General features: G+C 46.8%; 1 protein-coding gene, 1 long non-coding RNA gene and 1 pseudogene across 2 annotated transcripts in view; 2 read left to right on the top strand and 1 right to left on the bottom strand.

The window, feature by feature from the left end:
• Positions 1-18,733, top strand: part of SDK1 (sidekick cell adhesion molecule 1) — a 2,988,580-nt gene that overhangs the window by 1,939,833 nt on the left and 1,030,014 nt on the right. The gene's annotated exons all lie outside the window — the stretch shown is intronic.
• The window catches only part of LOC138569533 (uncharacterized), a 352,464-nt gene that overhangs the window by 306,431 nt on the left and 27,300 nt on the right, over positions 1-18,733 (bottom strand). The gene's annotated exons all lie outside the window — the stretch shown is intronic.
• On the top strand, positions 14,729-15,400 carry LOC138570330 (histone H1-like; annotated as a pseudogene).

The following is an 18,733-nucleotide window of genomic DNA, read 5'->3' as shown; positions in this document are numbered from 1 at the left end:
TCAGTAAGAGTTTCCTTGGAGTAGGCACTAGTGTAGGTGTCAGCGATAGGGAGGCCTGGGTTGGAGACCAGGATGTCCTTTTTAAACTTTTTCCTACCAGATTTAGTGAGGAGAGCAGGATATTCAATAGAGAAGCAGTTAGAGAAGATGGGCGAGATAGAGAGCACCATGGAGTAGGAGGGAGTGGGGGGGAAGGCAGACGGTAGATAGACAGACAATACGAGAGCACGCAGACAGGAAGTGAGCGGCAAGGCCACGTTTACCACATTTAAGAGAACAGTAATGCGTATTAGGTACACCCAGTGGAGAGGCCAACTAAGTTTGAGGAACCTGCGAGGGGAGAAAAACCCTAGTTTACCACATTTTAGAGAACAACAACAGTAATGCGTATTAGGTACACCCAGTGGAGAGGCCACCTAAGTTTGAGGAACCTGCGAGGGGAGAAAAACCCTAGTTTACCACATTTTAGAGAACAACAGTAATGCGTATTAGGTACACCCAGTGGAGAGGCCACCTAAGTTTGAGGAACCTGCGAGGGGAGAAAAACCCTAGTTTACCACATTTTAGAGAACAACAACAGTAATGCGTATTAGGTACACCCAGTGGAGAGGCCACCTAAGTTTGAGGAACCTGCAAGGGGAGAAAAAACCCAAGTAGCCACAACAGTGGAACACAGTGAGGTGAAGGCACCAAGCGCATGAGGTGAACAGATGTGGGTGGGTGGGCCGGCAGAAGGAGGGGATAGTAGGCGAAAACTGGTGCCTGGCGTCCCCTGCGGACACCTGCAGACACACAGGGAGCCACAGCTGTAGGGAGCCGCCCTTTGCCTAAGGGGCCCTTAGCCGAGGGGGCTGCCGGGCAGGGGCTGCCCAGGGGGAACAGTTATAAGGCAAAGGAGAGGAAGGGGAGGGGGTGGGCGGGCAGGGAGGCGGGCAGAGGGGCGAGGACCAGGAAGTGGCTGGAGGGGGGAGGGGGAGCGGGCACACAACGCGCTCGGAGCGCAAAAGCAGATTTTTCCTCCTTCTTTTTTTAAAAAAATGGCACAGATTCACTCACATGAGGCCCGGAGGGCCTGGAAGGGCTTGGCTGCGTCTGGAACGACGGCGGCTGCTCTCACCCGCTCTGCTGGTCAAAGAAGCGAGCGGGGGGAGCAGCCGTCGTGTAGTCCAGGAGAGACTACAGAGACAGCCAATCAGAGGGGGGGGGTGGGCGGTCAGAGCGGCGAGGACCAGGAAGTGGCTGGATGGGGGGGGGGTGGAGCGGGCACACAACGCGCTCGGAGCGCAAAAGCATATTTTTCCTCCTTCTTTTATTAAAAAATGTCACAGATTCACTCACATGAGGCCCGGAGGGCCTGGAAGGGCTTGGCTGCGTCTGGAACGACGGCGGCTGCTCTCACCCGCTCTGCTGGTCAAAGAAGCGAGCGGGGGGGAGCAGCCGTCGTGTAGTCCAGGAGGGACTACAGAGACAGCCAATCAGAGGGGGGGGGGTGGGTGGTCAGGGAGACGGGCAGAGGGGCGAGGACCAGGAAGTGGCTGGAGGGGGGGAGGGGGAGCGGGCACACAACGCGCTCGGAGCGCAAAAGCAGATTTTTCCTCCTTCTTTTATTAAAAAATGGCACAGATTCACTCACATGAGGCCCGGAGGGCCTGGAAGGGCTTGGCTGCGTCTGGAACGACGGCGGCTGCTCTCACCCGCTCTGCTGGTCAAAGAGCGGGTGAGAGCATTCTAGGGAATTATAGGGATTCTGTTACCCGGGGTATTCATTGCTAGCACTGTAGAAGTTTCAAAGGCTCGTCCATGGCGGGACGAGAATCGGGATACTTCAGCACAAATTCTGGGCGATGTAGCTAAATCCGTTGTGCCATTTTGGGGACAAATGCTGAACTCTGAAGATATCAGGAGACTAGCGAGAGTACTGGAGAGAACCATCAACCGGACCACTGACATACTCTATAATATGACATTAGAACAGAAAGCAATAGTGTTAGTGGCACTTCAGAACCGGGTGGCATTAGATATCATCCTGGCTGAGCGTGGTGGGGTATGTAAATTAGTGGGGTCCGCTTGCTGTGTTTTCGTGCCAGATTCCTCCACAACTATCTTTAGGGCGATTCAAAATCTACATGTTCTCAGTTCAGAAGTGCATGTTCCCGCGGGAAACTGGGATCTTAGTGCTTGGTTCTGGGACCCCCTACGATCTTGGGGATGGAAGCTACTCTCGGTCTTGCTGATTATTTTAGGTATCCCATCTTCTCGCTTAAAGAAATTACAAGGGTTGTGACATTAGCAGAAAAAAGAAGTTTAAAGAGAAGACAGATGATGAATTGAAAACAGGTGGGACCGGCACAATGCTTGAAGACAAATCAAGAGGGAAGTGCTAAGCAGTAATAAAGTCTGCAAAAGATGGGGGTGAGGATGAGGGGTTGCAGAGCTGGAGACGTAAAAAAGGCAGAGTTTCCGAATGTTGTAGGGCTGATAGTGACAAGAGTGGGATCAAGAAGAAATGCAAGAGGAGAAAGAAAGCAATGAGTCCAATATAAGACCGAGCAAAAGTGGAAAGAGGTAGAGACTTAAATAGAGAAGAGGGTCAAGCATCCGGATGAACAGCATAACCTTACACCTAGCGCGGCCATTGAGCAATGAGGAGGGTCCGGTGGCCACGCTCTTTCCAGTCTCCAAGACCCAGTGAAGCGTCGGCATTGAAATGATACCTTACCAGTGGCTTTCTTTTCTGACACTCTGCCTTTTGCCGCCCAGTTATGTTACGTTATGTTGATTTATACCGTTCACCGCTAGCACCCAGGGGCAGTCTCCATGCTGGCCAGACCAAGAGCATATTTATGTAAGAGATAAAGAAACCCAGCATATTCCTTGAGTTAGCAGGCTCAGGGATGCTGGGCTCAGCAGAGGGGATCATTGCAAAGGCTCAGTGTGAAATGAAGTGGCTTCTGCTTGGTGCAAGGGGATCGATGTCATTCAAATAAGAGAGAACGAGTTTCCCTCCAAATGTTCCTATTTATCTCCTCAGCAATATGACCTAGAGCAGCGTCCATTACATCACAGTGTCACAGGGGAGTCGAATTGAGTTGAATAAATAGACTATGTTGACATACACGTCATGAAATTCACAAACATGAAACCAAATCAATAAAATACTGTAAAAACATGCTATACCATAAAATGCACAAATGTAAAATCAGTCAATGAAATGCTTAAAAAACAAGCAATGACAATTTCATTCATAAAACGGTTCTATGTCGTTTTACTGACAACAGGTTTTTGGAAGTAATTTTTTTCGAAGATATTACTTTGAAAAAACGAATCTAAAATCTTTGTTTTCCTATTTGGAACTGGGTCCCCCCCTAAACACCACTTCCCCATATTATTAACTCTACCCCAACCCCCTCCCCGCCCCTTTTAACTCCTTAACCTCCCCTATATATTTCGATGAGTTTTTTTCTAAGACATTTTTTCATTCAAAATGACTTAAAAAAAACACCTGTTGATGAAAGGTTGCAATGCCCATAAAAATCATTAAATGGTCAAATAGAGTCATACGATTTGCAAAAACGAATCATAAAAAATGCACTCCAAATCTTACTTTATAATCATTCTAATTGCGTTCCTTAACAAAGAATGCAGGCCCCACACGACTGCCCTATCTAGAACCACTTTTAAGTACAGCAAGGCTTGACGACACTCCATAAAACTAAGTGATTTTAATAATGGAAGCGACCTATTTGCTCCTAATTTTCTGTTTTTCCTGCAACATAATACAACGTGTATCTCCTGGGCAAAAGGGGCAGCTATTACAGGTGTTGCCATTCAACAAAGGCTTCTCAATGGGCAGAAAAGTTGCGTAACCACTGTCTATCCTTCAGTTCTGGTATGCATAACAGATAGTGCTCAGTTCAACCACATGTATTGATATCAAAGTGTGCATTATATTCCTTAATTCCAATACACTTGTCTCTAATCAATAGACACTTTTTTCTTTGGTCGTCTTTCACTAGTATAGTCGGTGACTTAAAGGGTTAAGAATTTCCTCCCACCTTAAACTCTGTAGAAACATAACTAAGCCGATAGAAAAGATTACAAACCAGCCCTCCCCAGGCATGACACGTGTAAATGCTGCAGGCATGAGGCCACATTGATAGCAGCAGCAATCCATTCCTCATTTTGGATATGTAGCGAAATAAAGGGTTGGCTAACCTTGCTGAGTGCTGCAAAGTTAACTGACCCCTTTCGACGCCTTAATTCCCACTTCAAGGGGACAGCTTCTGTTCATTGTATTTGCAAGTAAGACGAAAAGCACGAAACCGAGGAAGCGGACACAGCTATAGCTTTTGATTTGGCATTGTGTGGTCACAAAATCCCTAGTAATGGCTGTTACCCCAAAATATGTCATGGCTCTCAGTGTGCCTCCATTTCCTGGACCATGTTTCCTGCTTGCTTAAGAATGGTCTGCGAGCCTGGTAGTCTCTGAACACACAGTGCCCAGCCAGGGGAGCCGACTTATGAATTTCCCCAGGGGGAATGGGGGGGGAGCAAATACAGGAAGTGACATCACTGGCAGTTATATGACTGCAAATTTGCATGTAATCGCCCACCTGGTGCAATGGCGCGCGGGGGGGGGGGGCGCGCAGAGCAGTGGAAACATTGGCTAGCATGCACTGCATATACTAAAGTCAAGTAAGAAGGAGATTTAAGCCATCGAGTTGCATTCCAGTAAGACATCACTGCCCCTACTCCACTGCTCTATAATCGTCCAGGTTGTAGTAGCCCTCCCTCAAAAGGCAGAGCAACACAACTAGGATGGGAGAATGAAATGCTTGCTAAACAGAAGGTACAGCTGCAAGGTGGAGTACCACCACCACCACCAAAAAAAGTTCCCAATTCAAGGGAAGCGAGAAGTAAAGACGTTTCCCGATTAAAAACTACCAAGCAAGACGTGTGTGGTGCCATAGTTCAGTAAAACATCAACAATTCAAACTTATAATAGTGCTGCTGTAGATTGGCCAGCCACCCACAAGTGACATTTGCTAAGATGTTACCTCTGGGTAACCAGGTAGAGTTAGGGATGTAGCTTAATCTTAAACCTGTCAGTGGACACATCAGATGTTCTGCTGAAGTATAATGCAATCCTCGCTGAAGTGTAATGCAATCAAGTTTGGTTTCAGACTTGGGGGGAAGAGTGTTAACTGCTTTTAACATTGTAGTTTACCAGAAATTCTGGTAAAGTAGTGTACAATGTTAAAAAGCAGTTACCCAGGCTCACCCTGCACCCAAGTGATGTTGCACTTGCGTCTAAATGTTGTAGCCATGGTAGTCTCCATGTTTTAAAAACTCCCACTTTTCTGGCTTTCAGCATTCATTTGAAACGCCCCTTATTCAAAAAATGAAGGAGTCAGTAAAAAAAGTACACCCCACTTATGCTTAATAACGTCTTACCTTCCAAGAAACGAGCATACACCTCATTTGTCATGGACTGCTATTAGAGGCCCTGGCAGGGCCGGTGCTATCACTAGGGAAGGACCCCTGGACCGAGGTGCTGTGCCGACTACACTGCCAACCAAGTAAGTAGATGTACCAGTGCGCAAACCCACGTTAAACGTGCTTACTTACTTGCAGAACACACATGCGGAAATCTCTGTGGTATCAAGCAACACCGCCAACCTTTTCGGTCTGTAAGGAACTGACCAATTCTGAAGCAGCCTCTTCTTCTGTCACACCCACCCAGGACCTAGTGTTTCACCCTGGGCACCAAATGGACTAGAAACTGCCCTGCTGCCACCACCCTTAGTGCAACAGAAGCCGGGCCTTTGTGGGGCCTCAGGCTCCATTAGGAGCCTATTCATGAAGAAAATAAAAAGCACACACATTTTGTCTTCATAAATAGACTGTTAATGGAGCCCGAGGCCTCACAAAGGCCCGGCCCCTGTCTCACTAAGCATGTGTGGCAGGGGCCGTGGATCGGGCTGCTGCTTGTTGATGAAGCAACAGCCCGATCCTTTGGTAATTTATACTTTTTTTTTTCTTTTCAAACTGCGGATGCGCGCCCCCCTGGGCATGAGGCTGCGGCACACCAGAGGGGTGCGCCCCACAGTTTGAATACTGCTGCCCTAAGCCCTCCCCTGCAGGACCATACACCAGTATGAGTCCTAGAGGGGAGGGCTTAATCAGACATTTTCGCACTTTTACCCGGCCAGAGAGAAGTGATGCAGTATCAATGGAAAGGGCCATCGATGCTGCATCACTTCTCTCCGGCCGGGGGGGGGGGCTCAGCCCCGACTTGATTTTGCCGGGGGGGGGGATCGGGCCCCGGAACCCCCCCGTACTCGGCGCCCCTGTGCCCAGCTATGTGAAGCTTGAAACACTTTCTAGGCGTCCACCCTTCTTGCTAGCTGAATGTATAGCTTTCTAGCTGAATGCATAGCTCGGCCTACTCTTCTTGGTAACAACCATACATTTGGATTTGCTGATGTTAACCTTCAATTTCCTACTTTTCATGAACGCGCCACATGTGTAATGCCTTTGGGGTCCTTGCCAATAATACTGTGTCACCAGCGTAACTCAAGGTGGGTAATGGCTTCCCTTCTAGTGGGAGGGCATCCTGGTTTTATGCAAGTAGGGCTACCTACAAGAAGTTAATAGAAAGGTTAAATAAGAGGGGGCCAGAGCACAGCCCTGGCTCACCCCACGTGTGACATTACGGACCCTAGTGCACTCCTCGCCAGGGCCAAATCTTACACAGGCTAAAGTTTCTGTAAGTAGGAACGTAGTATTCTTAACATTGGACTTGGCTTTTAGGACCCCACAGAAAGTTGGCCCATCTACCAAATCAAAGGCCTGTGAGAGGTACATGAAGGCCATGTATAAGGGCATCTCATATAAGTAGTAGTGTTAAGCTGTCAGCAATGTACATTAATTGCCTCTCCCTACGTCCCGAAGCATTCTCTGAAGCCCTCTCAGCTGTAAATCATGAGATATCGCAATGTGAAGAGACTGGCCCACTTGGTCGTTGTACCTAGTACACATTTCATAAACACACTTGAAGTATCTCTGTGAGACACCTTCATCTTCCCTGCACTGTGGAGCTCACTGGGGGCCCGTGCCCAGGAGGGGGGCGGGCATGTTTATCTAAATGCAGAGGATAAAAGGCACCCCTTTCCCTCTGTGGTTCATTACTTAACACTTCATTGCATGCTTCTTGTGACCATCTGTGTAAGAAAGTGGTCCCAACCATGCAATGCTGCACTGAGCAAAATCTGTTGCTACTTCGTTTTTAATTCTTCAGAGATTATTTTTTGTATTTTTTATTTATTTTATTGTGATTCTTGTTGCTCCAAGTCAACCTTACACAGACTAAAATTGCAAGAAAAAGAATAACAATCAAAACTATTTCATTCAACGTGAAAATCGACTAATTACAGAAAAGCATCACGTGAAAGGTACTTAACACATAACACTTGATTCAAGTCACATCAAAATAGTCACCATTGCATCTTTATCATTCCTTCTCTGTTTAAAATGTTTATAACTGCTATGGTGGTCTTTGTTTCCTCTCCACTAGGAACCCGAGTAAAGAAGTTAACAGCATTTCGAGATCTTATTTGTCTAATTTCCCCAATTGGAAGAAGGTTCAACGTGTATCTCAGGAACTGTAAAGCCCAATATGAGCGTGGGAATCTAGATGTTTTGGAATACTACCCAGCTTTTCATCTAAAAGTTATAGGCTAGAATACAATGTTGACTGCCTTGTGTGAGTAATTGTAGTTATAAAATCTACTCTTTACAAAGCCTTTTTAACCTCCTGTGGGTATTTTTTAAGGTCTTCCACCCATACATTCAACCTTGTTAAAATTGCATCAGCTTTCTCCCTAAAGTTACTGACCGCCCTGTGCGTGAACCGGAGGGTACCTGCTAAGTCCTCATACAATGAGTCCTTCAAAGGTATCAGAATCTTTCTATATAGTGATAGTATCCTCCAATCCAGTACTGCACTTAGTGATGTTAAGCCCAACGCAAACCGCAAAGAGGTCATTGGGAAGCAGCCCGGCAGACGCAGCGCCCTCTTCTAAATTCTGGACTCAATCCTTTTATATTTTATCGAGTGCAGATAGGAACTGATCTCCGTTCCGTATAAAATACCCGGCACCACCTTCACCTTATAATAAGACAGTAATGGACAGATAGAAAATCTGCAGTACTTAGCTCTGATCTTTTTCATGTGGGCTCCGGCCTCAGTGGTCTTTACAAATAAGCGAAAAAAAACACCCTCCTTATTATCCACTACATCCAACTTAAACCACAAATAGGTAATTGATGCTGTCGGTTTTATTATCTGATCGGCCATACGCCAAGTAAAATCCCTTTTTTCTTTTTTATTTGATGAGAATCTTATTATGCTTGTCTATTTCCCATTAATACATAGTTAATTGGCAACGGCCTATTCCTTGATGGCATCCAATAACCTTTGGAGGCCCAGCTGTGTCCTATCCATCAAGATAACATCATCTGCATATATCAGAAATTGAATTGTCACAGTAGATATCCTGATGGGTGGGGGGGCAAACAGTGCCTTCCTAATGGCATGTCCCAGATCGTATAGGTTGAAGAGTCAAGGAGCTAATGCACTACCCTAAAAAAGGTCCCTTCGTGCACAGAAGGCCTCCGTCAGATCTCCCTGCCCATTCAAATTTATAATAGATTCTGATCATGAATATGAAACAGGATCGACAACAAAGGTCCCAGGATCTGTTAATCCCTTAATTTAAGACAGATCAAGTTAGGGTTCACGCAGTCAAAGGCCTGCATGATTCCACAGCTGCCAAAATTAATGGCAGTTTACCAACCCTGAGAGATTCTTCTCTCAGACAGCCAACCACCAAACCCTTCAAATCCGTCTCCATCCCCTTGCGGATGCCAGTCTGAAATCTTCCCAAGCGGCCAGGCTTCCTAATCCACTCTCCAAGATCCCGCAAGACCAAGCCCACAGAACTCTTGCTCTGAATATCAAGAAGGGAGATAGGGCGGTAATTCTATGGGCCAGCCCTATCTGCCTTCTTATATATGGAAACTATGATGGCAGTACGCCAAGAAGTCGGAATTCCGCCCTCCGGCAGAAGGGAACCAAACAGCATGAACAAAACCCTGGACTGTAGCCCCAGATCTGAGTTTAACAGGGCATTTGATATACCATTTGGTCCAGCTGCCCCAGAGTTTGAGGCCCTGTTGATCACATTTTCATTACAGTCCCTTGACATATTCAATTCCCAGACTGACTTAACTAGTGGAGGCACGAAAAAATCTTCTGATTCCCTGGAAACGTTTTGGAAGTGCTTTATCCACTCCCCCTCCACAATTGGATTACTCTGCTTAAAACAATGTGGGCCTCATCACGAGTTTGGCAGTAACCCTTAAATGCGGCGGTAGCGCTATTACCGCCGCATTTAAGGGTCCGCCAGATCATGGCCTTGGCGGATTTCCCTCCAGCTGTTAGCTGGGGGGAAATTCGCAGCAAAATTGCCGATTTTTGGAGCCATTACTGACGGTGGGAAATCCGCCGGCGGTAATAGCACAAATTTTCCGCATTGGGCCCGGTAATACTGCCGGCATTACCACCCAACTCGTGATGAGGCTATGTGTCTTTTGCATGGAGTTAATTATATCCCAGAAATTCCTTGTATCCTTTTTAACCAGAGACTCAAACATGTTTGCTCCATCATTCTGTGTCAAAATAAATGTGTAGCTCTTCAGCCAATTTTTTAATTTTTGCTTCAGACGTTTGAGAGCAGTTAGGTATGATTCTGGGGTCTGATCAAGTCCTTCCAGGGAATGGATCTCTCTTCTAATCTCTCTCCTTTTATCTTCGACCACTGGATCGTATATGTTGGATCTCTTACAACCCCCCCTTAATTTTGCCTTGTGATGAGTTTTTGAAGCCAACCAAAAAGGCCTCAAATTGGTTGTGGGTGATTCAGAGATTCCTTTGCTTATCAGAGGATCCCATAAGGAAGCTCTGAACTCGTGTATTGAATCCATCAAATCTCCCCACATATCTTGAAACTCTATTTCCTGCCGAGTTAACTGTCAACTCACTCATCCTAGGTCGTTCAGCAATGTCAGTACAGGCCTTCATTCTCAGCCTTAGCTGTGCGTGATCACTCAAAGAAGAGTATTCCACCCTCAAGTCCTCACATATTTCAAAGAGAGCTGTTGTGACAGCAGCATAATCCAAGTGGGCAATCTTCCCACCTAGGCGCCAATTTGGCTTCGTTGGGACATCTGAAACAAAAGAATTGTCTGGTGGAAATCTCACCAGACCTGTTGACGCCAGTGGTGGTAGTAAACACTACTATAGATAACTTATCTAATTTGGTACATATTCAGTGCAGAGCAATGATATTCAAAACAACATATTTAGTGTTGAAATCTTCTGTTTAATCTTCATTTGCTAAGTTTGTTGTATAGAGCCAACATCGCCAATGCATTCTCTACAAGAGCAACATGATCCAATCAATAATAAAGAATTCTCAAAAAGAATATTTAATCTAAATCGTGATAGACAGAATGACACCATTATACCTGGTCTCTATTGGATGATTTGGAGACATCTCTGATCCTTTAACTTCTCTGTGAGGTGAACTCCTGGTATGTTGCCTACGAGGAAAGAGTATCTGTTTGAGCCTAGTTAGTTTGTGGGTGTACATGAAGGCTAATCTGCTTGAGTTTAAACTCGGGTGATCCAACACTTGGTGGGACATATCCCTTTAAGGACCCATTCAGGATTATCAAGTTCCTTGTTGCCAGTAAGTCCCCCCCAGAGTGATCCATCCCCACTCACTCCACTAGAACACTCAGAGTACAGCTCCCCCCATTCTCTTGTTTGTTTGTTTATTTAATATTTATTATTACTTGGGCAGCATGAAAGTCTGTATTACAATCCCTGATGTGAAGCCCCTTTCGATCACATAGAAACGATTCACAGACATCACCCCATTTCTCAGTGAGGCATCCACCTCTATGCACGACAAATTGCTGTAGATATTAAGTAGCAGTATGGGTTGCCGACGGCATATCCCCTTTAATTTTACTTCCACTGCCAGCAATCCATAAACACTCTCTCTGAAAAGCTCAGATTCTATTAACTTGGAGTTTTTAATCAGTATGGCTACACCCCCTGAGGATCTGCCCAAGGGGCTATAGTGGCTTTTTGTTGGAATATTTTAAAGCCATCTGCAAGCAGGGGGGTATACAGCCATGTTTCTTGCAGAGAAATTATGTGATTCTTATTAGAAAAATGTTTGCCTGTCAATGTTACCCATGAAACTATTGTAGCCCTGGGTATTCCAACTTAGAAAACCAACATTTAAGAGCTGATCAGAGGGAACTAGAGCCAAGACCCACCTTGTTGATCCGACTGGGCATCATTAGAGTGCACAGAGGGATGAGTGTGGCATACAGTTAAATTACATCCTAACTTTCGCAGAGCTTCCGCAAAGGAACACAACAAAGATACAATAAAAGGGGAGCTTAGTTTAATAAGAGCCGATTTGTTTTCAATAAGGCCAACAGATGAGAGTGATTAAGGAAGGGGCTCCCTGCCTTTGGGAAAAGCTCTTAAATTTTAAGGAGGTTTCCCATCCCTATAGATACACTCTGATCCAGGGGTGCCCTCACACAAATATCTGGTCCTATGGGACGGCCCTCAAAGTCACCCAAACCCAAGGTTCTGCATCCGCCTTTAGTACTTTCAATGGACTGTTTTTTCTTATTATCCCGGCCGGTTACCACTTCTTGGCCTTCTGCATTTACCAATGTTTGTGGCGAAACTTAGTCTGTTTTCCTGAAGGTTTTTACCCAGTTGTCCATTGGCCCCCTCAGTTCGGCCTGTCTTATGACACCGTTGCCCAGGTCTCTTGTTACCACAGATCTTGCCGACGGATGGGCTGAAGCAGTTGTCCCAGTGCGACCGTGTTTCGGGACTACCGGAATCCTATTAGAGAAATCCACTCCGGTGGGATGACGCACAGGTTTCCTTCATTGTTGACCTCTCCTTTGCTTTTTAGCTGAGCCCAAGTCTCTTAGCATGGAGACCGCATTACACAACAGTTCAATGGCTTCTTGCTCAGTGGCTGCACTGATGGTAAGAGAATCACTTATTTGATTACGGACCACTTCGACACATGAATCAGCATTCCCAAATGCATCATCCTCCCTCTCGCTAGATGGCTCATTAGCGAGGATCCCACTCTGATCCCCCTCCACTACCACAGTCTGAGATGATCCTGCTACCAGTGAGGGAAGACCCTCTGTGTGGGCAATAAGGTCTCCACTATTGTCCAAGAGTACATCCACTACTCTTGCGGTCGCTTTTAGCTCACGCTGTTCTTCTACCAGTCTAGAGCACAGAGAAAGAAGTGCCTCCGTTTTTTCCAGAATCATGTTCTAGATGAATGATAAACCTTCATTTCTGGATCAGGGATATTAGGGGTGACATTTCTCTTTCCTGACTATAAGAAATATCTTCCGCTGACGATTGTGGGCTCAAGGCCAATGCCTCCAGGTCTGGAGTAGCAGCTAGATTAGTCCCAAAAGACTCATCGTGATTTGGCCCCAGACAATCATCCCTACAAAGGATTTCCGTTTAAAGTTCATGACGAGATTTAGCAGAGACACATCGTTGTCAATCGTAAATGAATGATATTATATGATATGATATGATATGATATGGCGTTTATAACGCGCCTATACACAAGTGTTTCAAGGCGCGACGAGGCAAGGGGGGAACAAAGGGAGGACAGACAACGATCCTACTAGGCCAGGTGTCATTCAGATCGCGCAAGTGCATGGGAAGGGGACGAAAGGAGAAGTGCGCGTGGGGGAAGGGAGAGGGGAAAGTGCAGTACATGGAAAAGCGGAATAAATAAGATAAATAAGACAAATAAAACAGCCAGCTAGTGGCAAGTGCAAGGAAATGCTGCATATTGATAGCGTCTGGAATTCCGGAAGGTTCAACAGTTTGTGTCAATGTCAGTTCATGAATGTCAATCAGAGGTCTAAGTACTGGAGGCAAAAGGAAACCCGTACTTTTGGACTGGCTGTCGGGATTGGCTTTACTGACTGCAGCATCCTTTTTCCCTCTTTTTGAGAGAGGGGCGTCTTTTATATGCTCCTGGTGTCAATTGGCACTCATGGGCCACTTTGTAGATTTAGCTACGCCTTTGTGGAGGCCGCATCAGCGTTGTCTCCTGGTTTAGGTTAGGCAAACAGAAAGTCACTGCGGGAGGGGGGAATCACTGCAAGGGCCAGCCGCACCACCTTGCCGGTCCTAGAAAGCTGACTCGGCTTCGCGGCCGGGAAGCCCTCCTCTCTACCCCAATCCCTTCCAACCAGAGAGTCTCTCCACACACAGGGAAGTATTCAGTTGCAGATCCCAAAAGAGAATGACAACCTTTGGTGTTCTATATCTCACCAAAAAAACTGAAGGGGAGCTGTAACTGGAATGAGTTTACCAATATTCACCAGGCCACCAGATCTACCGGAGACATTCCAATTCTAACAGACTGCCGTTCGTGTGGTGAGACTTAGACCAGTAGTTATTGCCCACACTTCCGTACACACACTCTAACCTTAGAGAAGGCTAAGTGTGCATGTATACCTCTTTAGCCTCTTGTGTAACTCCACCAAGTAGCCAAGGTGAAGCCTTCCAAGTGCCGGGCACCAGGCACCATTCCAGGTCGCACAAACCCCGGCTCGCTCCAAGCTCACGACCCCACTGAGAGCTGGAGGATGCGAAATCACACAAGCCAGTGCCGACTGTGTGCTGAAGTCCATCGGCAGCCCTCACCAGCGGTGTTAGAGGAAGGGACCCAAGGATGATCTCAGAGCAGCTGCGAGGATCGTCAAGCCGCACTGTAACGTCGCACTGAACAAAGTACAGAGAGAACACAATGTTAGCCGGACGCTTCTGAAAAAACATCACCTCCAGAGATTACTTTTGAGTACAGGTATCATTTTGAGTTCTCAATTTGAAAACCCTCACCATTGCAATAGCAGGGATTTCTCACTCTTAATGAAATATCCCAGCCCAGACGGGGTCAGTAGGGAAATTGATATAACTCTTATTCATCGTCCGCGCCTTAGGCCTCCACATCTTATTTCTTTCCTTCGCTGGCCTCCGCGTCAGAATCCCCAATTACTTCAAACATGTGTTTCTTGAGGCCTCTGATACAAGTCTCAACTGTCCCCTCTGGTTACTGACCCCTCCCGCCTGAATTCAGTTCCTAAATGTCTCCCAAAGAAATTCTCAATGAACTTAATTACCTTTTTTTTTTAACTCTTTCCAATGTTCAATTCCATCATTTCATGTAGCCTCTAAATGTAATTATTAAAATGCAGAGTTATCTTTGAGTAAAATTACTTTAGCAGAGATGCTCAAGGGAAGGTGCGCTGTCCAATTAACATTGAATATAAATGTGAGTTAATTTAAAAAGAATTTGGATTGAAGCATTCATGCAGGAACTCAGTGACAGTTCTAGAAGTGCATATTATTATGTATGTGGTTAACTGTGTTTTGTCCATAAACACGTTGTGATTGTGTGATTGTGTGTGTGAATTACTCTTTTCAGACAAATCTGAAAAGTCATATCAATGAAGAGAATTGGACCAAAATATAACATTTACTGATCTGTGAGTGCTGACCGAGTCCTCCTGCAGAACAATGGCTGACACTGCTCCCGCTGCTCTGGCTCCACCTGCGGAAGCCGCCGCCGCCGCCACCTACCGCAACCAAGAAGAAGCACAAAAGAGCAGCCAGCTCTGCCAAGGCCAAACAGCCCACTGGGCCCAGCGTGTCCAACCTCGTCCTCAAGGCCGTGGTTTCCTCCACTGAGAGAAAGGGACTTTCCCTGCCAGCCATCAAGAAGGCTCTGAGTGCCCAGAGATACGACGTGGACAAGAAAAAAAAACAGATTCAAGCTTGCCATTAAGAGCCTGGTGAGCAAAGGATCCCTATCCCAGCTCAAGGGCACTGGGGCCTCTGGAATCCTTCAAGCTCAACAAGAAGCAGTAGCAGGGAAAGGAGAAGGCGGCCAAGAAAGCCGCAGTTAAGAGCAAGACGCCCGCAGCAAAGAAGCCTGCCGGTGCTGCCAAGAAACCCAAAAAGGCTCCCGCTAGAGTCAAGAAGAGTCCCAAGAAGGTGAAGAAACCAGCAGCAGCCAAGAGCCCTAAAAAGCCCAAAGCTGCTCCAGCCAAGAAGGCCTCCAAGAGCCCCGCAAAAGCCAAAGCCGTGAAGGTGAAAGCGGCAAAGAAGAGCCCACCCAAGGTCGTGAAGCCCAAGGCCTTCAAACCCAAAGACGCAAAGCCCAAAAAGGCTGCACCCAAGAAGAAGTAGAGGCTTTCGCCGAGACCCTTAAAAAAACAGAAAATAGCATTAAACTAATCTGCTTTTCTGCCAGATGCAAACTTTCGGTTTGACACATAAGGTTAATTACAGAATAATTACACTCTACCGAGACCTAGTATATATATTCCCAGCATAAAGTAATTGTTCTCCCTAATGGTCGCTTAAAAGGGCTGAGTGGCCCAATTGTATATCCACCCCTGAACCACTGATTAGAAGGGCCACTGCCAGAAGAAGGGGGCTATATGGAGCACACACTCAGCAGCAGGCAGAGGGCCCCTCCAGCCGAGATCCTGCAATGTCTACCCACATGCCAGGGGTCTCTGCAAAGCCCATGGTTGCCCCTCTTCCCCACACCCCCAAAGTCTGCCTAATTTTAGAGCAGCTGTGAGTTGGTTTAAAATTGAGCGAATTTGTTCCCCTTTACTGAAGGCGTCCTTATAGGAAACTGGAAGCTGGAGCAAGTGGCGCTGCGTTTCCGGGCCGAATGGCCATGGGGCATGCCCCCATTCTGATGCTGCCGGGGCCAGACCTACTCCACAGGCAGCTCCGAGCAGGTCCTGGCGCCTGTGTTTGTTCCGCTGGCTGGAACCTCCGCAGATATCTATGTGCTTCTGCAATGGACTGCCCCTTTACGTAAAAGACCCAGAGTCTAGGTATACAGACATACCCACCGCACCGCACCACAGCCCATTGTTGGCACACACTCAGCTCTACCCTTTTAAATGTAGTCAGGTCATCGGTGCGAGTTACGAGCTGGCGAGGCCCCCACATTGTATCCAATGTACCGACCGCCTACTCATCAAGGGATCCATTTTATCACTGAGAGTATTCCCTGCCCTTCATTTCATGCAACCCTGATATTGGCCAATGAGGGAGGCATCAACCCTAAGGGCTCATTGGGTCTGAACGTGCGTTCGCCGGATTAGGAGACATTCATGCTGCTGTTTGGGATAGGTGGCCTCTGTCCCATTGTAATGAGTCTATTGGCTGTGGCAAAAACATGGGCGGCGGCATCACCATTTTTGTTTTCCTTTTTTGCCTGGGGCTTCCCCTTATCCCTCCCTGCCCCCACCATTTATTCCCTTCCCTGCCACACTCCTGTGTGAGAGGCTATGCTGTGGCTGACGTCATTACTGCTGTCTTAAAATAAAAAAAAAGATAAAGACCTGGAACACAAAGTACATACATTTTCAATTCTACCAAGTGGCAGGACCAGAACCAAGTCCAAAGTTTCAGAATTCTCTCGCCTCAGTGATCAGAAGGTAATATGCAGATACCGCGTTTGTTAGTTTGTGGTGGCTTTGTTCATACAAAAGTGCTTTGTATGCTAAGTAGGACAGTGGTATGACGATCTCTGCTCAGTTCAGAGCGTGTTGAAATTAAGTCCCATATTTTGGCTGAGCGATGAGGCCAGGATGAGCATAGGGGCTGGGCACCACCACCCTATCATGATATGGAATGCGGAGAAGATAACCAGCACATCTCCCAGGATGCCCAGCCTCAGACGAAACACGGTCTCACTGACCCATAGGGCACCCCAAGATACTAGAGGAAGCAACCCTGAAAGGGCTAAAGACCCTAGGAGGCGGGCTAGCCATATCCCACTAGTGTCCCCAGGCCCTAGTGAAGGAGGCCGCCTGATGAACAACTTGCCAGAGAGAGGGAGGAGAACTACACCCGAGACAATATTCTTATTTGAATGCTTCCTGAACTACATGATCTCTATAGAGCACAGCGGTCATCCTTTGTGTTCAAGAATCCTAATAACCTATGATGTCCATATCATCACCCCAATTCTAACCTACATTCCCTAGCCCCAGGCCACACACGAACCTCTTATTCTTCAAGTGTTTATGTCCGCCCCCTCGATAACAACTCCAGGGGAATTGGGTCATTCATTCTAGGAAAGTGTGATTTTCTATCATGAGCTTGTTCTACCAGGACTATAAGCAAGGGCAGCAGGTCCTGCACAGGAACAGCAGAACATGGCCCTTGGAGCCCCAAGCAGTCAAGCATACAACAATGGTCTGCGCTGCTGCAAGCACAAACATGAGTGTTCAACTTCCATTCTGCATCCACAAGCGGGAGGGAAGAATTCTAATGTGTTTGGAGAAAGACTAGCTGGAAGCTGCCAAACGCAGGAGAAGGACCGGTCACAAGAGACACAGCAACAATTTGAAGAACAACATGGCAGACAGCCATATTAACGGCTTAGGACAAGCATCTTTGCAGAGGAGTGAGGACCAACAGGAAGGTGCAGGTGCAGCACACAACTTGAATTTCGAGTAGCAGTCGCTAAGCTCAGCTTGTTGGGCTAAGTAGCTCAGAACAGTTTCGGGTTTGGGGGCCATGGGCAGAGGGTTGCATTGTAAAACAGGCATTCAGAGTGTTACACTTTGGGAGATGGCTTACATGAAGAAAGCAGCTGCATTTTGGAGACTCGAGGAGGAGAGGACAGAGAAGAGAGTACTGGTCGGAATGCTGTAAATTCTTAGAAACCACTGGATTACATGCATCATTCAAGGAAAGTGCTAGCGAAGGAGCAATAACCAGTTGGCTTAACAAATGAATAGAAAAGAAATGAATGCGGCTGAAACAGAAATCATGGGGGCTCATTAAAAGTATGGCGGTGCAGGAACAAATTGGTGGTAACGGAATTACCGCCACTTTTCCTGCACCGCCATACTACAAGTACGGCCCTGGAGTGGGGGATTTACCTCCAGCATCTTTCTGGAGGTAATCCCTCCCACTGTCTGCCGAAAAAAGCCCCATGGAGTCCAATGGACTCTGAAAAAAATGGGATTTACTCCGCCATCGCCACTTGTAATCCGTTGGTAATTCCGCTGGACCAAGTGGCGTTAATGATAATTCAGTTGGCACAGATTTACTGCCAGGATACTGGGCAACTCGTCATGAGGCCCATGATACCCTAGCGATTTAAAGTATGGTGAAGGAACTTATTGAAACCCCCAGGAAAATGGGGATATAATGCTGTACATGGGAAAATTCCAGTGTAAAAAGTTTTGTAGAATTTATATGTACTTTAGATTGAATCTACTTCATACTAGCAGAGTCATGGCACCAAGAAAAAGGGAGTTACGAGATGTAGATGGTATAAAAGTGCTGATTCTTGCGAAACTCTTGGGCTGTAGATTGTAAAGCACCTACTGGAAAAGTGTTTCAGTGACTTTGGGCCTCATTACGAGGTTGGAGGTAAGGGGTTAACGGCGGTGCCACTAACCCCTTGCCTCTGCATTACGAGGTACTTTAGCGGGTCCCGCTAAGGGCGGCTGGTTTTACCAGGCGCCCTTAGCGGGAGTC

Source organism: Ambystoma mexicanum, chromosome 2q (assembly GCF_040938575.1).
Source record: "Ambystoma mexicanum isolate Mex_15411 chromosome 2q, UKY_AmexF1_1, whole genome shotgun sequence".
Classification (NCBI taxonomy): Eukaryota; Metazoa; Chordata; class Amphibia; order Caudata; family Ambystomatidae; genus Ambystoma; species Ambystoma mexicanum.
The sequence above is the reverse complement of the archived record's forward strand: the minus strand, read 5'-3'. Positions and strand labels throughout refer to the sequence as shown.